At 40.0% G+C, this 26,898-nt stretch overlaps 1 pseudogene; it reads left to right on the forward strand.

The window, feature by feature from the left end:
• LOC138829418 (M-phase inducer phosphatase 2-like) overlaps positions 1–25,648 on the forward strand; it is a 71,133-nt pseudogene extending 45,485 nt beyond the window's left edge.
• The last annotated feature ends 1,250 nt before the right edge of the window (positions 25,649–26,898 follow it).

A 26,898-nucleotide genomic window follows, 5' to 3' on the forward strand; every position in this document is an offset into this window, starting at 1 on the left:
CACAAATTACCAGCTCCTCTGGGACACAGCAAAGGCAGTACTCAGAGGCAAGTTTATAGCTCTGAGCTCCTACATCAACAAATTGGAGAGATCGGAAACTAACAATTTAATGACACATCTAAACCTCCTTGAAAAAGAGCAGCAAGATAAACCCCAATCCAATAGACGGAAAGAAATAATCAAAATTAAATCAGAATTAAATGAATTAGAATCCAAAAAAACTATAGAAAGAATCAACAAAAGAAAGAGTTGGTTCTTCAAAAAACTTAACAAAATTGACAGACCCTTAGCAAACCTTATCAGAAAAAGGAGAGAGCACACCCAAATTAATAAACTCAGAGATGAGAATGGAAACATCACCACGGAAACAACCAAGATTCAGAACATTATAAGGGAATACTTCTCAAAACTTTATGCTAATAAGTTTGAGAACTTGACAGAAATGGACCTTTTCCTAGCAAATATTGACATGCCAAAACTAAACCAAGATGAGTTAAACCAGCTTAACAGGCCCATATCAACCATTGAAATAGAAACAGCAATAAGAGACCTCCCAGCTAAGAAAAGTCCAGGACCAGATGGTTTTACAGCGGAATTTTACAAGGCCTTCAAAGCAGAGCTCACACCAATACTCCTCCAACTCTTCAATGAAATTGAAAGAGAAAGCTCACTACCCAACACATTCTATGAAGCCATCATAACCCTCATCCCAAAACCAGGCAGGGACTCATCGAAGAAAGAAAACTATAGACCCATTTCTTTGATGAACATTGATGCAAAACTTCTCAACAAAATTTTGGCCAATCGACTTCAACAATTCATCCAAAAAATCATACACCATGATCAAACAGGATTCATTTCAGGGATGCAAAGCTGGTTCAATATACGTAAATCAATTAATATTATTCATCACATCAACAGGAGCAAGAATAAGAACCACATGGTTATCTCAATAGATGCAGAAAAAGCATTTGACAAGATCCAACACCCCTTTATGATGAAGGTTCTGGAAAAATTAGGAATCCATGGAACATTCCTCAATACAATAAAGGCTGTATATGACAAACCTACAGCCAGCATTATAGTCAATGGTGAAAAACTAAAGCCATTTCCTCTTAACTCAGGAACAAGACAAGGATGCCCACTCTCTCCACTTCTCTTCAATCTAGTATTAGAATGCCTAGCTACAGCAATAAGGCAAGATGCAGACATAAAGGGGATCCAAATAGGGAAAGAAGAAATAAAACTTTCCCTCTTTGCAGATGACATGATCTTGTATTTAAAGAATCCCATAGACTCCACTCCCAAATTACTCAAGCTGATTCAAAACTTTGGCAAAGTAGCAGGATATAAAATTAACCCCCAAAAATCAATGGGTTTTCTATATGCCAACAATGAGAAAAGTGTGGCTGAAATTAGGAAAGCAACTCCATTTGTAATAGCCCCACAAAAAATAAAATACCTAGGAATTAACTTAACCAAAGAAGTGAAGGACCTCTATGATGAAAACTTTAAAATCTTGAAAAAGGAAATCAACACAGAACTTAAAAAATGGCAAAACCTCCCATGCTCCTGGATTGGCAAGATTAACATCGTGAAAATGGCAATACTTCCCAAGGCTATCTACAAATTCAACGCGATACCTATCAAAATTCCACCCTCATTCTTCAAGGAAATAGAGGAGGCAATCCAAAAATTCATATGGAACAATAAAAGACCCCGAATAGCAAAAATGCTCCTCAACGGAAAGAACACTGCTGGAGGAATATCAATACCAAATTTCAAACTCTACTATAAAGCCATAGTAATCAAAACAGCTTGGTATTGGCATAAGAACAGACCTCAGGACCAATGGAATAGAATTGAAAACCCAGAAATGAACCTACAGACCTATAGCCATCTAATCTTCGATAAGGAAGCTAAAACAATAGAATGGAAGAAAGACAGCCTCTTCAGTAAATGGTGCTGGCAAAATTGGTTAACTACATGTAGAAAACTAAAGCTAGATCCTTATATATCACCCTGCACCAGAATCAACTCCAAATGGATCAAAGACCTTGAACTCAAAGCAGACACTCTGAAAACATTACAGGATGGAATAGGAGAAACCCTAGGTCTCCTTGGCTCAGGTCGAAATTTTCTGAATAGAGACCCGGAAGCACAACAAATCAAAGAAAGGTTGGACAAATGGGATTGCATAAGATTGCAGAGCTTCTGCAGGGCAAATGACATAGCTGGCAAGATCAATAGAAAGCCCACCGATTGGGAGAAGATCTTTACTAGCCATACAACGGACAAGGGTCTCATATCTAAAATATACTTGGAACTCAAAAAATTAAACCACCCAACAACAAATCCTCAAAGAAACAACTGCCCAATAAATAAGTGGGCAAAAGACTTAAAGAGAAGCTTCTCTGAAGAAGAAAGAAGGATGGCCAATAGACACATGAAGAAATGTTCAACATCCCTAGCCATAAAAGAAATGCAAATCAAAACAACATTGAGATATCACCTCACTCCAGTTAGAACAGCAAAAATCAAGAACTCTAACAACAACAGATGCTGGAGGGGATGTGGACAGAAAGGAACCTTACTTCATTGTTGGTGGGAATGTAAACTTGTTCAACCACTTTGGAAAGCAGTATGGAGGTTCCTCAAAAGACTTCACATAGATCTCCCCTATGATCCAGCAATCCCACTTTTGGGCATTTACCCAAATGTTTACAAACAAGACCACACTAAAGCTACCAGCACAACTATGTTTATTGCAGCACTATTTACCATAGCTAAGATATGGAACCAACCCAGATGCCCCTCAGTAGATGAATGGATCAAGAAAATGTGGTATATATACACAATGGAATTCTATGCCTCCATCAGAAAGAATGACATTTCCCCATTTGTTAGGAAATGGAAAGGTTTGGAAGAAATTATATTAAGTGAAGTAAGCCAGGCCCAAAGAAGCATAGGTCCCATGGTTTCCCTTATTTGCAATATCTAGTATAGGTATGAGTCAAGCGGAAAAGGCCAGATATTGTGATGTTAGGAAAATGAACCCTTAAATATGTATTTTAATGTTTTTGTTTCTTTCATGCATGTGTTTCTAATGCATTTATAAGATTATTTCTTTGTTGCTTTGTATGTCCCTCCCCCACTGTGTAACCCCCGCTTTCACTATATTTGATGTCAGTATAACATGTTGAGGAGATGGGGACAAACAAGTCGTTTAAGGATTCAGGTGGACCTGTTGCAACAATGAGAAGTACAAAATGTCATGTCAAAACCAGCTTTACAATTTCGGTGTGGGAGGGGAGGGGGGTATAATTGGGTGGGGGGAGGGGGGTAAAATTGGGTGGGGGGAGGGGGGAGGCAGGGAAGGGAAGTGAAGGGTAAACAAAGGAGGAGGCTGCAATGCTTGGTAAGAAATGTATGCATTATCCTGCCCATGTAATTGTAACCCCTCTGTACAGTATGTTCTCAAATTAAATAAAATACAATTTAAAAAAAAAAAAAGAAAAAAGAAATGTACTCATTATCTTGCCCATGTAATTGTAACCCCTCTGTACAGTATTTTCACAATAAAATAAAAATAAAAATAAAAATAAAAATAAATAAATACATTGAAACAATAACAAGCAAGAAAAAAATCCCTTTCCCAATGTCAGCTACATTCCTTTTTTTGATAAGTCTTTTATTGTGAAACTACTGTACAGGGGGGTTTGCTTTGTATGTTCCTCCCCCACAGTATAACCCCGGTTTTCACTGTATTTGATGTCGGTATAATTTGGGGAGGGGAGGGGAAAAAACAAAATGTTTAAGTAGGGATACAGGTTGACCCATTGTAACAATGAGATGTACAAGACTCTAGGTAGAAAAATGAACTTTATAATTTAGGCAGGGATGAGGGGAGTATAGTTGTGGAGGTGGGAGGGAAGAGATGGTAAGGGAGAAACAAAGGAGGAGGCAACAATGCTTGATAAGAAATGTACTCATTACTGCACATATCGTCTTAAAATCAGATTGTCTACCTTACCTTAATTTCTGAAAGTTGTAATCATTCGTGTTTGGAGACTTTCTTACAATATTTTGATAGAACTTGTGGTCTTTCGGGTACTTGGACACTATTATCTCTGTTGCTTTAGTTTGCATCAAACTTATGGTTTAACAGGAGTTTCCTTAAAATCTCACAAAACAAAATTCAGACCTTGTGGCTTGGCTCTGTGTTGATGCACCCTGTATGTACTTTTCAAGGCTTTGAAAAATCTGCCTTAGCTTTAACTTTGTGCTTGCATTGCATCCAGAGGTTACTCATAAGTGAGCACTTAGGGTTTATCTAAATCATTTCTGACCATGCATCTTATCTGGCATGCACATGGCTTTGTAAACCCCAACAGACATGGGTGATTGTGAATCCTCTAATTGGCCAAAGAATTTGTCTTCTCCCTGATTGTCTTTTGTATGTTTCCACTAAAATCTTTTGCCTCAGGCAGGGATATGATATATTTTAGCTTTTTCATTACTTCCTAATAGTTCCTTGACTAGATGATTAGCTCAGTGGTAGAATGCCCATATTAGCAAGCAGATGGCTCTGATTTGAACACAAGAATTAAAAATAAGGACAAGAACTCCAGTTACTGAGCCAAGGACTCAGCTGCCTCTCCCTTGAGCCTCCTGGCTTCCCTATGCTCCCTCCATCCCAGCTGCTTTCTCCTCCCCCCTGTTTTCTCCCATAGCTGCCTGTCTCAGGCCATTTCCACTGAAGCAGACCCTCTCTCCTTCAACCATTTTGCTGGCTCAAGTAAGGGTGATGGCTTCCTTCCTGCTGGCACTGAGGATTATATCCATATAAGAATTCAGCAGAGAATTGTTACGAAGATTTTTAACTACTGTCCTGCTATGGTACTATAGTTGAGCATCTTTAATATTGAGAAATAATTCGGCTATAGGGTGACCAGCATATGAACATAGGGCAGTTCCTGGTAGTGATTGTACTGGCTGAGGACAGTCAGCTGAAGATTTGTGTATTTTAAATGCTGTGGTTCACTGAATTTTAAGTGAGGATTTCCTCGAAATGAGTATAAGTTCCCTTCTGTCCCTTGTCAGAACTTTAAAAACCTCACAGTTTGTATAATGTAACCATTTGGGGCTTACTTTTAACTTGAACTAGTGTTAACTTCTTCAAGCAATAAGCTGAGAAGAGCTATACTTTGTAGTGTTCAATTCCCTCATTTAAACTGAGGTCAAGCACTAAGTGCCTGGCAGTGTCCAGACTGAAACAAAGCAATAATGTGACGTTTCAGTCAAGATCAGAGTCTTGGTATCACAGGCAAGCTATGTCCAGCTAGAAGCTCCCTCTACAAAATCCCCTGCCCTAAAAGAATGTCACTGTTTGAATTACCCATGGTAATCCAGAGAGAACAGGGCACAGCTAGTGGCACAGCTGTTGCCTTGGCTTGACCAGACATAAACTAGGTAGGGAATGTCAAAAAAAGGTTATGAGATCAGCCTAATATCAGATAAACTTGATAAAGGAACAAACATCAGACTAGACTCATCCATCCTGTAACTAACTGTAGAGTTTACAACTTAATAGTAATGGTTGCCTGATATCATTTGAAGTAACAGACTGGCTTTTATTTTGTTTTCCTCCAGTCTTAATGTTATATAATGTATTTAAACCCTTGTTTAAATAAAATAAAGCATGTAGTTAATTATTTTAAAAAGTAAAATAATTGCCCACCATTTTTCTGCCTACTGTCAGGTCCAAATAGGGCTCAATAAAAAGGAATCTTGCATGGATCTTTCACCTGGTACCCAGAAAGACTGATTTGAGCCCCACAGAAAGGAGCATCTTCTATTACTTGTTCACCTACTGTTCAGAAAGGTTAGAATGATTGAAACCCTAGACTTACACTTATTATTGCAAATGAGGGAAACCTTGGGAAAAATCAACAACAGAAAAAAAGAAACTATATACAGGGTCTAATGAGAACCGCTTTTTTCCCAAAAGTTGGAGTTCCTGTCAATATGTTTCATTATATATAGTCCTTTGCACTAAGTGTTTGGGATCTTGAGATCCCCTGTTAAGAATGTCTTCTACATATTCTAGTTATTACAGATGAGGGAGATCATGTGACCTGCTTGTCTTTGTGTCAGGGTTACTTCACTTAATATAATTTCTTCCAAGTCTTTCCATTTCCTTATGAATGGAACAATGTTAGTCTTCCTGGTAGAAGATAGAATTCCATTGTGTAAATGTATCACATTTTCTTGATCCATTCATCAACTGAGGGGCTTTTGGGTTGGTTCCGTATCTTGAATATAGTAAATAATGCTGTGATGAACATCGTCATGCTGATGATGCTAAGTGAAACCAGCCCCAAGATATCACTTTGTGTCCATTGCACAATAACTTCCTACTCATTCCTCTCTAACTGTTCTACTTTCTGTCTCTGTATTTGCTTATTAATATATGTTCTCCAAGTGGATCCACACAATAAATGCCCTGTCTTGCCTGGCATACATCTTTTAAAAAAATTTTTTATTATAGAGATACTATACAGAGGGTTACAGTTCCATGAGCTAGGTAATGAGCACACTTCCTATTGAGCATTGTTACCCCCCCTCCATTGTTTTCCCCCTACCATCCCTTCCCTCTTTACCTTCCCCGAGATTCTTCTTTTTAAAATTGTGATTAAGTGATTACATAATTTCCCAAATTTCACAGTATTGTGGAATAATGATGCTCATTTAAAGTCACAAGTTCATTCTAACTTTCCTGGAGCAAATTGTCTATCACAGTCTACAACATATAACGGTGTACACATATACATACACCATATATGTGATCAACAGCATGGGGATATTTAGTAGTGGTTTGACCAGATGAGTAGAAGTTCTTTGTTTCTTAAGTCCTGTTAATTTTGTCATATCAGCTAACATTTTGTATTTAGCATCCACTTATCAGGGAGACCATGTACCGTTTGTCTCTTTGCTCTTGGCTTACCTCGCTCAACATGATTCCTTCTAGCTCCATCCATTTCCCTGCAAATGCCATTATTTTGTCATTTCTAATGGCTGCATAATATTCCATTGTGTATAGATACCACAAGTTTTGGATCCATTCATCTGTAGTGGGGCATCTGGGTTGTTTCCATATCCTAGCTATTGCGAACAGTGCTGCAATAAACATGGAGGTGCACGTGTCCTTGTATATTGGTTCCTGTTTTTCAGGGTAGATGCCTAGAAGTGGTATGACTGGGTCGTAAGGGAGGTCAATCTTTAGCTTTCTAAGGACCCTCCAGACTGCTTTCCAAAGTGGTTGTCTAAGTATACATTCCCACCAGCAGTGTAATAGGGTTCCTCTTTCTCCACATCCCCTCCAGCATTTGTCGTTGGCTGATTTGTGGATGTGGGACATTCTGACTGGGGTAAGGTGGTATCTCAGGGTTGTCTTTATTTGCATTTCCTTCACCACCAGGGATGATGAACATTTCCTCATGTGTTTCTTTGCCATTTTTATTTCTTCATCTGAGAAGTCCCTCTTTAGTTCCCTTGCCCATTTAGTAATTGGTTTGTTAAGTTTGGGAGGGATTAGTTTCTTGAGTTCCCTGTATATACTGGATGTTAACCCCTTGTCTGATATATTGCTGGTAAATATTTTTTCCCAATTAGTTGATTGTCTTTCTAGCTTGGTTGCAATAGATTTAGCTGTGCAGAAGCTTTTTATTTTAAGGTAGTCCCATTTGTCGAGTCTCTCTCCAATTTGTTGTGACCCTGGGACTCTGTTCAGGAAGTTCCTTCCTGTGCCTATTAGTTCAAGTGTCTCTCCTACTCTGTCCTGCAGTAGTTTCAGAGATTCAGGTTTAATATTAAGGTCCTTAATCCATTTTGAGTTGATGTTGGTGCATGGTGATAGGCTGGGGTCCACTTTTAGTTTTCTGCATGTGGCCGCCCAGTTTTCCCAGCACCAATGGTTGAAGAGGCTGTGTTTCTTCCATTGTATGTCTTTGGCTTCTTTGTCAAATATCAGCTGGCTGTAGGCCTGTGGATTTATTTCTGGATCTTCTATTCTGTTCCATTGGTCTTCAGGTCTGTTTTTGTGGCAGTACCATGCTGTCTTTTTTATTATAGCTCTGTAGTGGAGTTTTAAGTTCGGCATGGATGTCCCTCCCATGTTGTCTTTATTCCCTAGAATTGTTTTGGCTATTCTAGGTCTTTTGTTGTTCCATATGAATTTTTGGACTGTTTTCTGTATTTCAGTGATGTACGTTATTGGGATTTGAATAGGAATTGCATTGAATTTGTATATTAATTTTGGCAGTATTGCCATTTTCACTATATTAAGTCTGCCTATCCAAGAGCATGGGAGGTCTTTCCATTCCTAGTGTCTTCTGCAATTTCTTTCTTTAACTTTTTATAGTTTTCATGAAATAGTTCTTTTACATCTTTGGTTAGGTTAATTCCTAAATATTTTATTTTTTGGGAGGTTATTGTGAATGGGGTTGCTCCCTTTATTTCCCTCTCTTCTTGTACATTGTCAGTGTACAGGAAGGCAACTGATTTTTGTGGGTTTATTTTGTATCCTGCTACTTTCTGGCATACATCTTAATTATCAGCGTAATCATCTACATGGTATTATATTTTAGTGTTTCCTTTATTAAGAAAGAATAATAATGCAGGTATGTTATGTTTTCATTAATCATTCCATCCATGTATGGACATTAAGGGTCTTTCTACATCATGGCCACAGGAAAATTAAGCTTTTCATAGAATGACAAACACTGATTCTAGTTATGGTCAGGATCTTGACTAGAAGTTTCTGAGAAAGAGTAGAGTGGAAGCACCTGGAGCTTGGGGGAGAAGGATATGGGAGTTTGTTCACCAAAAGGAACAGTTTCACATGCAAGATGACCATGTTCTGGAGATCCTATGCGCACTGAACGACTGTAGTACAGTGTAGGTCTCATGTCAATTGTCCCTGTGTTGAAAATGATAACATTTCCTCATGGAAGCGTTTTCTGTTTTTCAAACCTGCAATCTGTGTGGGTTTTCCTCAATTCACAATGCTTCAGTAAATAGAAAACACATAGAGCAGCTGTGTTTGGCAATCAGCAGGCACTCAGTAATATTCCCTGTTGTAAATGAAATATACAACTGACTCATTTTTAACTAGATGAGTCACATGGTGCCTCAGATCTCTGTTTCCTCAAGGCAGTAATCCATCTTGAAGGCACAGAAAGATACTGACTGCCAACTTGCCCATCCCAGAGGCAGAGTCCTAAGGCTTCAAAGAAGGCTTGAGCTTTTATAGAAGTGACCCTGCCAAACATCAGCCATCCTGGACTGGTGTCCCCAGGCTCTAAACAGCTGGATTAAGACCAAGAAGGGGGTGGATGCTTCCTTTCCTGGAGTGGAAGTGGCTTCCTTTGATGTGAGCTTTAGGAGTGTCCCCCACTCTGTGACTGCCCTGTAGGAGGCAGGCTAGCACAGAGGCCACAGAAAAGTCCTGCCTAGCACCGAGTTGCTTCTGCCTTATCTTGAAAATCTGAAGCCCAGTTTTGGAAAGTAACAAGAGAAATTGTCACCTCCCAAACACTCACCAGGTCCAGAATTAAAGTTGAGGGGCAACAAGGCTGAGTAAGTGTTTGTGGAGCGTATTACTGTGAGAAGATCAGTGCACCGAAAAAGGGAGGTAGAGATCATGATGTTACTCAATGCTAGAAGTTAGACAGGTTCATGTACATTCCATCATGTACCATTTGTGGATACGTATAACCAGAGTAAAAAAATTTAACAACATATGGAGAAAAAAATCTAGGAGTTCATAGGATGCTGCATGCTCTTCCTCCTGATACACTCACAGAATCTGTGTTTTCTTCTCTGTTATCCCAGATATCTCTGTCTCCCTTTTCTCCAAACTGATAATGAAGGAACCAGACCAGATAGAGAACACAAGCATCTCTTCTCACTTATGCCTACGTTTAATTCATGACTCCTTATTGCCCCAAACTTTCCCCCATGATAGTGTAAAACAGTGAAGAGAATCTATTTCTAAGCCATCCGCATTTCCATAGTATGCATAACAGAGACACCTTCACCTTATCATAGCCTGAACAGGCAACCTGCTTTTGTTAACCTTCCCTTGTCTTCCTGCAAGACCTGAGCTCAAGTAGTTCTCCTGTCTCATAAGTAAATATATTATGCCAACATTTTGTATGCTTTTCTACTCAGAAGGTTAAAACTATACACAAAAATTCATTTAAGGCTAGTCTGTAGGATTAATAGTCTTTATCTCTTTCTTTAAGACAACCAGTGTAACCATTACAAGTGCTTATTTTATGATATTCATTGTTTGGTATAAATTCTCTGACCATGGCCATTCTTAAGGTAACTGTGAAGTCACTGAGTATATATCTGAGAACAAGTGAATACGGTTGTATCATTCCATAATATTACCACAATACAGATAAAAAATGGAAACAACTTCAACAGTGCTGATAACAGAACATGCAATGAAATCTTTGGGCAGCAAATCTTTTGAGGAATTTCCATCAATATAATTTATTTTTACTGAAAGTGCCAATAATTGAATAGGTAATTATGAGCTCAGAGAGTAGAGTCATAAGTGGCCTACAGAACATCTTTAGTCTTCATCTTCTTTCTTCATATACCATGTGACTCTGACCCAGATGTCAACTCTCTACCACAAACAGGAAAGCAGCTGCTATAACCCTTCTTTTTTTATTTAATATTATTTTATTTTATTTGAGAACATACTGTACAGAGGGGCTACAATTACATGGGAAGGATAATGCATACATTTCTTACCAAGCATTGCAGCCTCCTCCTTTGTTTACACTTCACCTCCCTTCCCAGCCTCCCCCCTCCCCCCACCCAATTATACCCCCCTACCCCCCCCACACCGACATTGTAAAGCTGGTTTTGACATGACATTTTGTACTTCTCATTGTTGCAACAGGTCCACCTGAATCCTTAAACGACTTGTTTGTCCCCATCTCCTCCACATGTTATACTGACATCAAATATAGTGAAAGCGGGGGTTACACTGTGGGGGAGGGACATACAAAGCAACAAAGAAATAATCTTATAAATGCGTTAGAAACACATGCATGAAAGAAACGAAAACATTAAAATACATATTTAAGGGTTCATTTTCCTAACATCACATTATCTGACCTTTTCCGCTTGACTCATACCTATATTAGATATTGCAAATAAGGGAAACCATGGGACCTATGCTTCTTTGGGCCTGGCTTACTTCACTTAATATAATTTTTTCCAAACCTTTCCATTTCCTAACAAATGGGGAAATGTCATTCTTTCTGATGGAGGCATAGAATTCCATTGTGTATATATACCACATTTTCTTGATCCATTCATCTACTGAGGGGCATCTGGGTTGGTTCCATATCTTAGCTATGGTAAATAATGCTGCAATAAACATAGTTGTGCTGGTAGCTTTAGTGTGGTCTTGATTGTAAACATTTGGGTAAATGCCCAAAAGTGGGATTGCTGGATCATAGGCTATAACCCTTCTTTAGCTCATCCCCAGGACTAAAATAAACATCCTGTTTCCCTAACATTATCTTTACTTTAAACCTCAAGTCCTTTGTCATAAAAGTACATTTCTTTTTTTTTTTTTTTGTCAGTCGTGGGGCTTGAACTCTGGGCCTGGGTGCTGTCCCTCAGCTCTTCAGCTCAAGGCGAGCACTCTACCGCTTGAGCTACAATGCCACTTCCAGTTTTCTAGTGGTTTTTATTGGAGATAAGACTCTCACAGACTTTCCTGCCTGGGCTGGCTTTGAACCATGATCCTCAGATCTCAGCCTACTGAGTAGCTAGGATTACAGGTGTGAGGCACGGTTGCCCTGCTTAAAAGTACATTTCTTGATTGAGACAGTCACCGTCAACTCTAGGTATGTTTGACCAGTGTAGCTATCCTAGTCTACTAACAATTCTACTTTTCTCTGCAGTATGAAACTATTTCTTTGTAGGAGGAGATCTTTTATTTCATGGGAGTAATTGTTGAGTAAGCCTTTGGTAATGTTCAATTGATAAAAGAGGTAAAGAAATGGTTGAATGGCTGTATGTAAAAATGTGTTTAAATAGTTATCTATATATGCATGCATGTATTTTTCAGTATTTAGAAAACCAACCAAATTTTAAGACACAAGAAAGATAAGAGCAACCAGGTAAATGAAATACTATAGTAAAAATAGCCAAATACTCTGAAAGAAGTAAAGACAAAGCTGGACAACAGTGGCTTATCCCTGAAATCCTAGCTAAACATGAGGCTGAAATCTGAGCATCATGGTTCAAAGTCAGCCCATGCAAGAAAGAACATGGCTCTTATCTACAATTAACCATAAAAAGGTGGAAATAGAGTGCTAGCTGTTTACTAACCAGAAAAGCTCAGTAAATAGTTCCCAGGTCTGAGTTCAAGTCTCAAGCACACAAAAAAGAAAAAAAAATACCAAAAGATTAAATACAGAAACAAAAGTGAAGGAGAAGACAACAATAACCTGGAGCCTTTATAAAATAGTAGCACTAAATACATGCTATCTAAGTTTATAATATATGCAAGTGGTCATACTATCTTTAAAAGTTAATATCAACTTAAATAAAAAAGCACTCAAATATTTACAAAAAATCACTTTAAATATGTGTTTAAATAAGTAAATAATAGAGGATGGAAAAGAAATAACACAAACAATCCAAATGAATTCTTAAATCCAGAATTGTTATACACACTATTAATATGAGCACTTTGGAAGCTAAGGCAGTAGGATCTTGTGCTCAAGATTAATTGGGCTGCATCATAAGTGTAAGCCTAACAAGGATTACATAGAGAATTCAATGACCCCTTGGGCTATGTAGACCATGTCTAAAAAAAAAAAAAGAGAGAAGAAGCTAGGAATCCCTGGCACACAACTATAATTCTAGCTGTACAGGAGGCTGAGAGCTGAATATTTCAGTTGAAAACAAGCCTGGGACGAGAAATTCTACATGAGCCTTATCTCCAATCAATCAGCGAAAGGGTAGAACTTGGGTTATGGCATAGAAATAACTCAAGCTATGTTTTTAACCATAATACAATTAAAGCAGAAAGATCCAAGTGCCAATGGTCAAGCCTAAACTCCTACCTACTCAGGAGATTGAGATCTGAGGAACATGGTTTGAATTAAGCCTTTAAAAAAGTCCATGAGATTCTTCAATGCTGTTAACAGGCAAAAAGCTATAAGTGGAGATATGGCTCAAGTGGTAGAGCACCAGCTACTAGCAGAAAAAGGCAAGGAACTGCACCCCGTACCAGCACAAAGACAAAAAACAAAGGAAAAGAAACAGAAAGATACATGGAAGAAGTGGCACAGTGGCTCAAGTGGTAGAGTACAGCCTTGATCTGAAGAGCTGAAGGACAGCGCTCAGGCCCAGAGTTCAAGCCCCATGACCAACAAAGAAAGGATACATGAAAATATCTTCAAATGTTTTCTTTGAAAATTTTGTATTTACCAAGAACCAATGAGTCAAAATGGAAGATTCAATACAAATGGAATAGTAATTGCAACTGAATGAAAAGAAAAAATGTAACATATTAAAACATGTAGGATATAGAAGATAGGCTGGCCTCATTGAGCCAGTTTATCCTTTTGAGGGGCTCAAGACACCAGGGCAGCCAGAGCAAAGTTTAAGAGCTTTTATCTCCACAGAAAAAGCTAGGCATAGTGGCACTTGTTTGTCATTCCAACTACACTTAAGCCATAAATAGGAGGAACACAATTCAATTCTGCCTAGGCAAAAAACAAGAACATAACACACACACACACACACACACACACACACGCACGCATGCACGCACACACACACACACACACACACACACACACACACACACACACACACACACACACACACACACACACACACACACACACACACACACACACACACACACCCTAAGGGGGAAAAACAGAGCAAAAAGGGCATGGAGGAATAGCTCAAACTGTAGAACGTGAGCCTAGCAAGCAAGTAGCTCTAAGTTCAAACTCCAAGTACTCTACCACAAAAAGACAAAAATGTTCTCAGTTTTCAAAATGATACTTTAAAATTTTTTTTTATTGTGAAAATACTGTACAGAGGGGTTACAATTACATGGGCAAGATAATGAGTACATTTCTTATCAAGCATTGTAGCCTCCTCCTTTGTTTCCCCTTCCTATCCCTTCCTATCCTCCCCTGCCCCCCCAGCCAATCCTCCCCGCCCCCCCCCACCAAAGTTGTAAAGTTCATTTTCGACATAACGACTTGTACTTCTCATTGTTGTAACGGGTCCACCTGTATCCTTATTTAAACGACTTGTTTTTCCCCTTCCCCTCCACAAATTATACCGACATCAAATACAGTGAAAGCAGGAGTTATACTGTGGGGGAGGGACATACAAAGCAACAAAGAAATAATCTTATAAATGAGTTAGAAACAATCGCATGAAAGAAAAAAAAACATTTGAATACATATCTTAGGGTTCATTTCCCTAACATCACCTTATCTGACCTTTTCTGCTTGACTCAGACATATACTAGATATTGCAAATAAGGGAAACCATGGGACCTATGTTTCTTTGGGTTTGGCTTACTTCACTTAATATAATTTTTTCCAAGTCTTTCCATTTCCTAACAAATGGGGCAATGTCATTCTTTCTGATGGAGGCATAGAATTCCATTGAGTATATATACTACATTTTCTTGATCCATTCATCTACTGAGGGGCATCTGGGTTGGTTCCATATCTTGGCTATGGTAAATAATGCTGCAATAAACATAGTTGTGCTGGTAGCTTTAGTGTGGTCTTGTTTGTAAACATTTGGGTAAATGCCAAATGAACCTACAGACCTATAGCCATCTAATCTTCGATAAGGGAGCTAAAAAAATAGAATGGAAGAAAGACAGCCTCTTCAGTAAATGGTGCTGGCAAAATTGGTTAACTAATTGTAGAAAACTAAAACTAGATCCTTATATATCACCCTGCACCAGAATCAACTCCAAAATGATACTTTTTAATTCACACTTTCTTCCCAATCGTACTTGCCTAGCATTACCATTATAGGCTTGATAACCAATGCTAATGAGAATAGACTTTCCATATAGGTGACATTACAAAATCTTTAGTAATACTTGGTATGAGAACAAGGGATTCAACACATTCCTTCCACATAGATGGTTCTGCCCGGGCTGGCTTTGAACCGCAATGCTCAGAACTCAGACTCCTGAGTAGCTAGGATTACAGGCGTGAGCCACCAGCACCTGGCTTCACTACTGATTTTTTAACCAATCTTGGGTTCTGTGGCAATCATAGTTGCTTTAGCAACTATCTAGGGGTGCAATCCTTACCTGTAGTTCAGATGAAATTGTACAAGGCCTGGTTACATTTTTTTTTTACAGAACATAAAATGATATTGTTTTGTTTATGGATAGCATTTTCTCATAGTTAGCTTAGTAAAATAAACCTCTGGATTAGAATTAAAGAAATCAAAAAATTTCAAACTCCAAGACAAAAGCTGCTTGGTTTGTTGATGTATTAAATGTATAGTATTTAATTAAAAATATTTGAGTAGATAGCTTACATACAATCAGAAAGAGAAGAGATAAATCTCACCTCCCCCCCAAACTGCTGGAGGAGAAACAATTCTCATGATCATCATGAGAAAAGACCACTAACATCCTTGTAAAGAGAAGAAGAAAGATGTATATGCAGAGTTTCTTCTCCTGCCTTACTCTGACATCTCTTCTCATTTAGCCTCTAAAAATCTCTTGAAACATTATTTTCCCATATTTCCCAGACTAAAAGTGAGCTTCAGAGAAATTAATGCACTGAAAAGAACCAAAGAAACTGAAGTGAAGATTCTTCTTTCTTACTGAATTTGAACCCTACCAATTGGCTCCATAGTGGCATGCCTATCCATATACATTATGATGCACTTTTTTTTAATTTAATTTTATTTTATTTGAGAACATACTGTACAGAGGGGTTACAATTACATGGGTAGGATAATGCATACATTTCTTACCAAGCATTACAGCCTCCTCCTTTGTTTACCCTTCACCTCCCTTCCCAGCCTCCCCCCTCCCCCCCAAACAATCATACCCCCTTCCCCCCCACACCGACATTGTAAAGCTGGTTTTGACATGACATTTTGTACTTCTCATTGTTGCAACAGGTCCACCTGAATCCTTAAACGACTTGTTTGTCCCCATCTCCTCCACATGTTATATTGACATCAAATATAGTGAAAGCGGGGGTTACACTGTGGGGGAGGGACATACAAAGCAACAAAGAAATAATCTTATAAATGAGTTAGAAACACATGCATGAAAGAAACGAAAACATTAAAATACATATTTAAGGGTTCATTTTCCTAACATCACATTATCTGACCTTTTCCGCTTGACTCATACCTATACTAGATATTGCAAATAAGGGAAACCATGGGACCTATGCTTCTTTGGGCCTGGCTTACTTCACTTAATATGATTTTTTCCAAACCTTTCCATTTCCTAACAAATGGGGAAATGTCATTCTTTCTGATGGAGGCATAGAATTCCATTGTGTATATATACCACATTTTCTTGATCCATTCATCTACTGAGGGGCATCTGGGTTGGTTCCATATCTTAGCTATGGTAAATAATGCTGCAATAAACATAGTTGTGCTGGTAGCTTTAGTGTGGTCTTGTTTGTAGACATTTGGGTAAATGCCCAAAAGTGGGATTGCTGGATCATAGGGGAGATCTATGTGAAGTCTTTTGAGGAACATCCATACTGCTTTCCAAATTGGTTGAACAATTTTACATTCCCACCAACAATGAAGTAAGGTTCCTTTCTGTCCACATCCCCTCCAGCATCTGTTGTTGTTAGAGTTCTTGATTTTTGCTGTTCTAACTGGAGTGAGGTGATATCTCAATGTTGTTTTGATTTGCATTTCTTTTATGGCTAGGGATGTTGAACATTTCTTCATGTGTCTATTGGCCATCCTTCTTGCTTCTTCAGAGAAGCTTCTCTTTAAGTCTTTCGCCCACTTATTTATTGGGCAATTTTCTTTGAGGATTTGTTGTTGGGTGGTTTAATTTTTTGAGTTCCAAGTATATTTTAGATATGAGACCCTTGTCCGTTGTATGGCTAGTAAAGATCTTCTCCCAATCGGTGGGCTTTCTATTGATCTTGCTAGCTATGTCATTTGCCCTGCAGAAGCTCTGCAACCTTATGCAATCCCATTTGTCCAACCTTTCTTTGATTTGTTGTGTTTCCGGGTCTCTATTCAAAAAATTTCGGCCTGTGCCAAGGAGACCTAGGGTTTCTCCTATTCCATCCTGTAATGTTTTCAGAGTGTCTGCTTTGAGTTCAAGTTCTTTGATCCATTTGGAGTTGATTCTGGTGCAGGGTGATATATAAGGTGATATATAGTTTTCTACATGTAGTTAACCAATTTTGCCAGCACCATTTACTGAAGAGGCTGTCTTTCTTCCATTCTATTGTTTTAGCTTCCTTATCGAAGATTAGATGGCTATAGGTCTGTAGGTTCATTTCTGGGTTTTCAATTCTATTCCATTGGTCCTGAGGTCTGTTCTTATGCCAATACCAAGCTGTTTTGATTACTATGGCTTTATAGTAGAGTTTGAAATTTGGTATTGATATTCCTCCAGCAGTGTTCTTTCCGTTGAGGAGCGTTTTTGCTATTCGGGGTCTTTTATTGTTCCATATGAATTTTTGGATTGCCTCTTCTATTTCCTTGAAGAATGAGGGTGGAATTTTGATAGGTATCGCGTTGAATTTGTAGATAGCCTTGGGAAGTATTGCCATTTTCACGATGTTAATCTTGCCAATCCAGGAGCATGGGAGGTTTTGCCATTTTTTAAGTTCTGTGTTGATTTCCTTTTTCAAGATTTTAAAGTTTTCATCATAGAGGTCTTTCACTTCTTTAGTTAATTCCTAGGTATTTTATTTCTTGTGGGGCTATTACAAATGGAGTTGCTTTCCTAATTTCAGCCACACTTTTCTCGTTGTTGGCATACAGAAAAGCCATTGATTTTGGGGGGTTAATTTTATAACCTGCTACTTTGCCAAAGTTTTGAATCAGCTTGAGTAATTTGGGAGTGGAGTCTATGGGATTCTTTAAATACAAGATCATGTCATCTGCAAAGAGGGAGAGTTTTATTTCTTCTTTCCCTATTTGGATCCCCTTTATGTCTGCATCTTGTCTTATTGCTGTAGCTAGGCATTCTAATACTAGATTGAAGAGAAGTGGAGAGAGTGGGCATCCTTGTCTTGTTCCTGAGTTAAGAGGAAATGGCTTTAGTTTTTCACCATTGACTATAATGCTGGCTGTAGGTTTGTCATATACAGCCTTTATTGTATTGAGGAATGTTCCATGGATTCCTAATTTTTCCAAAACCTTCATCATAAAGGGGTGTTGGATCTTGTCGAATGCTTTTTCTGCATCTATTGAGATAACCATGTGGTTCTTATTCTTGCTCCTGTTGATGTGATGAATAATATTAAATGATTTGCGTATATTGAACCAGCTTTGCATCCCTGAAATGAATCCTGTTTGATCATGGTGTATGATTTTTTGGATGAATTGTTGAAGTCGATTGGCCAAAATTTTGTTGAGAAGTTTTGCATCAATGTTCATCAAAGAAATGGGTCTATAGTTGGCCTGGTTACATTTTAAGGAAAGATTTGTCCAACAAGACTCTCAGGGTGAAGTAATCATTGTTTATGTCCTACTTCTAGGACTGCATAGGCCCAGAGGAGTACTGTGAGAAGATCTGGAGCTATGTCCATGCTCCAGGACAATAATAGTTACCTAGAAAATTAAATGTCCAAACTAAAAACTAAAACGAGTATGGCTGAGCATAAGAAACAGAGTTTTCTGCATTTTTGGAGCCCACAGTTCCACAGAGTCCTGGATGTGAATCACCTGTGAGCTCTATCTGGCAGGAAATGAACATAGTCCACTGGGAAGGTATGGCTTTATAAGGAAAAGGGGTACTCTTTAAGGTGGGGACTTGGAAGACCCAGATAGGCCAGCTTTTACCTGAATGAAAATGTGCGCCAACAAGTACTGAGTTTCTCCCTCACCCTCTCAATCATGCCTTAGAAGCTCTTCCTGGGCCTTTTCTTATTCTTGGGATCCACAGCTGAAGTCTTTCTGACACAGCCCAACTGAGTCTTTAACATCGAGATTGCAAAGATTGTAACACGGTTGTAAGAAACAGAAGCACATAAGGGAAGATACAAAGGGAGTCAAAGGACAGGACAGAAAAGGTGCCCTATGGGCTGGGGTAACTTGGAGTGGGTCTGTGCATCCTGGTGTGGGAGATCCATGTACAATCCTGTGCAGTTCTACTGCAGTCCTGCATGTGGAGCTTCCCAGGCCCAGAAAATCTCAATCTCAGTCCCTCTAACTGCAGGCAGAGTGCTTGTCCTCCAATTCCAGTGGGACAAATATTACCCTGCTTCTCTGTCATCCACTGACTCAGTGCTGGAGGCCAGTAGGGAGGACAGACAGACAAGTGGACCTAGTGAGCCCCTAAGAACAATGCAACAACTTGAGCTATATCTAGTGGGAAGAGATCTCATCTGCATCTGTGCTGCACACTCAGTCCAAGAGACTGTACACTTAACATCCCAGATGTCAAGAAGCATTTTGGGGGACACAGATCTCTCCTACTCATATATTGCAGACTTTGTATTATACACTGGCTCTTTCACCACAACCATCCACTCATCCCTTCCTAGAAACACATAGAACGTGAGGAATATCTGCCTGGATCGGGTCTCTGTGACTTCCTTGAGAATCTCCATCTAGTCCCAGCCTTACATGATATGCAACACTATTGCCTCACAGGCCATGCTGGCCCTCCTCAGGTCTCACTCTCTTGATCCCCACAGGCCATAGAGCCACACTGACACTGCTTTCTCACAGCTGGCTTTTACTCAAGTTAATTCTAGCATTTGCTACAATACACCCCAGACTTGCCTGGTCAACTAAAACCAACTCCCCCTCCACCATATTCTTAGGGCTTTGTCCTCCTCCAGAGTGGAAAACCCTGTGTTCTAAAATGGCAGAATGTGGAAGAGTAGTAAGATTGTGGCTGGGTCATACCGGCCCTTTCATAATATGACTAATCCCATGTATGAGGTAATGAGCTCAGGGACTCCTCTCCTAAAGCCTCTCTTCCTATGTGGTTCCATTGGTACTATAATTTTAACAGAAATTTTGGAGGAAGACAAGCCATCAAACTTTAAGAACTTGGTGGAAGAATAAAGGACAGAAACCACATAATTACTTCAGTAGTCCTAGATAAAGCATTTGAAATAATAAAAAACACTTTCATAATTAAAAAGACTAAAAATTATCTAGGAAATAATGTAATGTTCTCATCCTTCAAATGAACATCTATGAAAAGCAAGTGGCTAAAACCCTATTAAGGAAGGAAAGAATACTTCTCCCTAAAGTGGTAAACAAAGCCATAATTTCTTTCCTTTTGCCTTTTAGTCATAACTAAACTGGATGATCTAGCTAGAAATAAACAGGTGAGGAAAAAAGACATCTAAGACTGAAAAGTAAGAAGCAAAACTACCTCTATTTGCAGGTGACAAAAAGTTATATGGAGCAAGTACCAAAGTGTTCATTAAAAATTACTGTAAAATATTTGGGAATAAGTAAGTACAAAGCTGGGCAACTCATGCCTATAACATTCGCTCTGGAGGCTGAGATCTGAGGACCATTGTTTAAATTTTATCTCCAGTTAACCAATAAAATGCTAGAAGTAGAGATCTGATTCAAGTGGTAAAGCATTGGCCTTGAGGAAAACAGATCAGGGACAATGCCCTGGCACTGACTTCAAGCCCCAATACTGGCAAAATTACTATTTACGCCAGTACCTAAGATCAAGATTGTAGAATGCAACCTCACAATATGGAAGAATTATACATCTATATGCCAGCAATAATAAAACCAAAAACAACTTTCAAAAAGATTTAATATAAAATAGTATCAAAATGGTGAAATGAGTGTAAAAAATAAGCACACATTTGACCCATTGGAGTCAATCAAATATTAAAAATGATGAAAGAAAGTAAAGCCCTGAAAAGATAGGGGATCATACTTTGTTACTCTATAATTGTATGATAGCCATGTTTATGAAAATGATCCACAGAGTAAAAACCAAAACATGAAAATCTCAGCTGTCCTTTGCTATACTTACTTTTATGTCCCCTTCAGAAGGTGTATTTTGTTGCAGCTCACAATGCTGGGATGGGTAACCTAAACTGGAACAAGGTAAGGGGCCAGGACTGCACTAGCCACTAACATTGGTGTGCTGTTTTATTTCTGCAGAAAATAACACTAGTTCTTAGATTCATGATGGATTTTGAGCAATCTAGAATGGTCAGTCCTGTAACAGAGAACGATGATAATGAACTCAGGTTTTTAAGTATCAAAATTTACTACAAAATGCAATCAATATAGCACCCTACTCTTGCACAGAAAGACATCTAGGTCAGAGGGGTAGAGAAAATTCAGGGGAATAAAAACAACATTTAGGGTTGGTTGATTTTGACACAGAACACAATATAGCTCAATATGGGTAAATATTCCTTTCAACAAATGGTGCTTGAACATTTGAATAATGGATATTTACTTGAGTAATGGATAAAAGAATGAGACCTAACTAAATTCTAAAACATTAACACACAGTGGATCACAGGTTTAAGTATAAAGGCTCAACTATAAAAGTCTTAGAGGAGAATACAGAAATCAGTCCTTGTAATATTTAGCTATACAAACAATCATTTCTTAACCATGACACTAAATTACAAGCGATCAGGAAAAAGACAGAAGAATTGTTCTTGCTAACTGCACTCATTAATGGTTCATTCAGAAATTGAAAGAAAACAGACAAGGAGACAATACTTGCAAACTATATCATTGAAGGAACTTGTATCTTGGATTTTGTAAAGAACTTATACAACTCAACAACAAAAAGACAACTAACCCAATGTAAAATAAGGGTAAAATGTGTGACTATACAGTGTCAGTTATGAAGATGACACACAACACAGGAAAACATGATCAAAATCATCAGTCAGCTTGGAAATGCAAATCCAACCCTTAGAGAGCTATGGCTTTCTCTCCACTATAGCAGCTACATAACCAAAAAGGCAGACAATGAGAAGTGTTGGCAGGGTTGTAGAGAAACTGGAGTCCTCATACATTGGTAGTGGGAATACCAATGTTGTAGTCACTACCAAGTAGTTCCATGAAATGCTAATGTTCATATGACCCAGTGATTCCACTCCCAATGCCTTGCCTAAGAGAAATGAAAATATATGCCCACACGAAAATGGGCACAGTTTTGTTCACACCAGCAGCATCTATTCAAGACACAAAGTAGAGAAAATCCACATTTTCATCAATTGATGAATGGAAAACCATGTGATATATCTATACAAGAATTATTCAGAAATACATACAGAATCAAACATCAATTCAAACCATTTTGTGCTAAATGATAAATATTTACTAAAGATCACATCTTTCACTATCCCGTTGATATGGAATTTGTAGATCAGAGAAATCTGTAGACATGAAGTGCAACAGTGGTTGTTAAGGGCTGGAAAAGGAAGCTTGGGGTAGAATACAAGATTGACTACTGTGGCTGCCTGGTGGACAGAGGTCCTTATTCCCTTCCATGCAGCTGTCATGTTAGGGACTCATCAAATCTTCATGGGACTGCTTCAAGAAGATGCTTATGGAGTTTGGACCTTCTTACCTTAAGGGCACGTCCTGCTTTGATCCAGCTGATAGGGATTCTCTCTTGCTTCATATCCACATCCCAGAAATGGATAAGAAAAGCTTCCTCAAGAGGACAGTGAATGCTATTTAAGTAGAATAAAGGGCAGATTATCCAATCTCTTTAATAGACCAAGAGAAAGCATGATATCATAAATAATATTTATGAATTTCATGGTCTCAGTAGGCAGTCTGTGAAAGCCCCCATGACTCTTCAGAAAACCTCTACTTTGCTTGACTCATTGCTTGATTTCTAGAAAGATCAAACTCAGAGGGAAAACCAAGATCAATGACACAGGAAGAACATGATTTTAAAAGTCCAAATGTACCTAAGTGAGCATGACCACATCATTGCAAAATTATAGTGGGGATCTCTCCTATGGTACAGGATATGGTCAGAGACTTTCCTATCCAATATCTTAATTCAGAATGAAAGTATTGTGGCACAATCCTTGGGAACTAAAAGCTAGAACCATTGGATATACTGTGTGTGGTGTGAAGAATAAACATCCACTGTCTTCCTTGCACTTGAATCCATAATAACTAGTCATCAATAAGACTAATAATGGCAAACATTGTCCTTGGTCCCTGCACTGAGGGCTTCTGTCCACCAGCCTAATAACTTATACTAAAGAAAGGATTACTCCCTTGGAGTCTGCAATCTCTCCTTGCCCTGGATCTCCCAGCAGTCATCAAGCAGGCTGTCACTGCCCAATTGCATGGCAGGGTAAACACTTGTCTTCCCACTGGTCAGTCTTACTAATGGGGGCACCTGGAGCGGAAAAAAAGAGGAGGTGAGGAACACCCTGTGGGTAAAACAGAGGTAATTGGAACTAGCCCATGAAGAAGAGTCAGTAGTTGGGTGATTGGTTATCCCTGATGACAAAGACAGGCATCTGAGGATAAACAACAAGGATGAGACAGAAAGGCAGAGCTAGCCATTGTCTAACTATCCCTCACAAGAAGAAGAGGAGGGAACCAGAGGCTTCCTGAGGGGCAGCCACCAGGCCCTGTGTTCCCCCTCCTTTCTGTCTGCCCTCCCTTCCCATGTCCTTCTCCATCCTTGTCTCCCTCATCCCTTGGATTGTCTTCCCCCTTCCTCCCCCCACCTTCCTTCCCTCATTTTCTCAACCCCAGCCCACTCCCTCTCTGATCCCAGTTGCCCCAACCACAATGGAGGTGCCCCAGCCTGAGCCAGCATCTGACTTGGCTCTCCTCAGTCTGGTCAGTGTGCATGGTAGCACCCAGCGCTATCTCTGAAGCAAGCAGCAGTGTCAGTCTCTCCAGTCCACCCTCACCAAGACCATGCACAACCTCACTGACCTTGACAGTGAGACCCCAAAGTGTATGGCAGGGAACCTGACTTCTGTAGCTGCTGTTCCTGTCCAGGAGCACATCTGAATCTTCCCTGTCATCCCAGTCCTCAGAATCTTCAGATGCAGGTTTTGGCATGGATCTCCCAGCCCAAGATAGCAGAGCAAGCATTTGAAGAGACTATCCACGTAGCCAGCAGAGTCATTCGAAATGAGCAACTTGCCATAAGATGCTTTCAGTCCTTGCTGGTGAGACTGCTGGGCCACAGCCCTATGCTACAGAACATAACCAATTCCCAAACCCCAGACAGCTGGAAGAAGAGTGAGGCGGGTGATGCAGCTGCCAACAACTCAGAGAATGACAAAGAAAATGATCGATTTGTCTTCAAGATACCATAGAGGCCCACACAGGCAAGCTCCACCCAAGCTTCGGTGGCCATGGCCAGCTGCAGGGAGGCCTTTGCCCAGAGACCAAACTCAGCCCCTAATCTGATTTGTCTCACTCCAGAGCAGAAGATGGTAGGGGAACAAGTCCCCGCTGAAGGGTCTGATGAGGATGATGATGGGATCGGGCATCCTGGAGAATGACTTAAAGAATGATGCCACTGTTCCTTCAGGTATGGAGAGCCTCATTAGTGCTCTACTGGTCAAAATATTGGAAGGAAAACAGGTAAGATCATGTTCAACAAGTGCCAGTGGTTCTTCTGCTCTCCACCCATGCCCTATAGTATAATTTGGCCCATCCTCAAGAGACTGGATGGGCCCCAGGACAAGGACACATCTGTGTAGAGCAAGCAGAGGAGGAGTTTGATCCTCCTAGAGGAGCAGCAGCAGCCTAAAGAACCTAAAGCCCATATCGTCTGCTCAAAGTCCCTGTGTCATGAGACTGAGAGCATCCTAGACAGTCAATGGAGATTACTCCAAAGCCTTCCTTCTGTTGGTGAAAAACATCAAGGCCTCAAGTACATCTGACCCCAGAAATTATGGTGGTACTGTTGATGGGCAAGTTCAGTAACATTGTGGAGAAGTTCATAGTTGTAGACTACAGATACCCCTATGAAATGAAGATGGACACATCAAGTCAGCTGTGAACTTGCCCTTGGAATTAGATATTGAGACCCACCTGCTACAGAGCCCTACGGCCCTCTGTAACATAGACTAGAGAATCATCTTCATTTTCCACTGTGAATTTTCATCTGAGCAGGGGCCTCACAAGTGCCAATTCCTCAGGGAATGGGACCGTACTGCCAGTGACTACCCTGTAATACCCTGAGATGTATATCCACAAAGGCAGCTACCGAGAGTTCTTCCTATAGTACCCAGAGTTCTGTGAGCCCTGGGACTACCAGCACATAAACCATGAGAACTATAGAGCTGAGATGAGGAACTTCCATCTTAAGACATGGAGCTGGACCAGGGAGTGGAGCCAGTGTGAGCTATGTAGCAGGCTACAGGACCAATGAGGGGCCAGTGTTGTTCCTGCCACCTTCCTTGCCTTGTGATTCCTGCGGCCAGTGGTCCCATGGGCTTCCAGGAGGCCTCAGGTGTTACCCAGGGAAAGATGGCTAGGTGTGGCCATCTGCCCTTGTCCGTAACTCTCCTTGTCTTACTCCAATCATTTTCCTTATCTTGGTGTACTGTATGTACTTTGTCACCTGAAGAGCCGGACCTGTTGAGCCAGTACCAGCTCAGAAGGAAATATTTTGTGTTTAGTAGGAGCCTTTGCTTTGCATTTTTCTTTCTTTTTGGGGTTAACTGTCTTTTGTGTGTCCAGAAAAGCCTTATGTGTGTATCAGATGAGTCTGGGATAGTCACAGTCCTTCTGTGGTCTGGGAGGCAGTAGACTGTCTATGGTCTCTGCAGGAGTCATGATATGTGTGTCATGATGCCTTGCCTCATTCTCCTTTCCTCTCTCCTGTCCTTCTGCAAAGCACCTACAACATAAACATAAGCACTTACTCTTCCCTGTTCTAGTGTTATATGTCTCAGGACACATTTACTGGTTGTATAACCCTCTTCTCCCCTCACAACTGGGGTTAGGGAGACAAGTATCAACAACCCACATGGTCCTGTCTTTTGTTCCCCCAGGAATGTTCCTATCTTAGGGGGTCTAGGATCCCTGCTCCCAGTGCTATGAACCCTGTTCTGACCTGTCAGAACTTGCTACTATTCTGTCATAGGCATCTAGATGTATGGATGGCCACAGATGCACAGTGCCTTGTACACACAAGCACAATCTGAGTTGAAGTGATTTGGTGAGGATTTGGTGATTTGGTGATGTGGCAGGAACATATGTATGTGTGTCTGTGTGGACAAAAGTCTTTACATTTAGCATTTGGAAGTATTGAAGAGTCAATGTCACGGAAGCACCTAAATCAAGGACCAAGCGACCTCTGGATTCTGAATGTCAACATGTGGGAAGGAAGGGCTGTGCTGGAAGGTCTTGAAGAGTCATCTCTTGGAGCCTTGATTAAAAAAAAAACGCTGAGCAAACGTAATAACCAAACAGGAAGAAGAAGAAGAGGAGGAGGAGAAGGAGAAGAGAAAGAGAAGGAGAAGAAGGAGAAGAAGGAGAAGGAGAGGGAGAGGGAGAGGGAGAGGGAGAGGGAGAGGGAGAGGGAGAGGGAGAGGGAGAGGGAGAGGGAGAAGGAGAAGAAGAAAGAAGAAGAAGAAGAAGAAGAGGAGGAGGAGGAGAAGGAGGAGGAGGAGGAGG

Source organism: Dipodomys merriami, unplaced genomic scaffold (genome assembly GCF_024711535.1).
Source record: "Dipodomys merriami isolate MVZ:Mamm:240054 unplaced genomic scaffold, mDipMer1.0.p SCAF_171, whole genome shotgun sequence".
NCBI lineage: Eukaryota > Metazoa > Chordata > Mammalia > Rodentia > Heteromyidae > Dipodomys > Dipodomys merriami.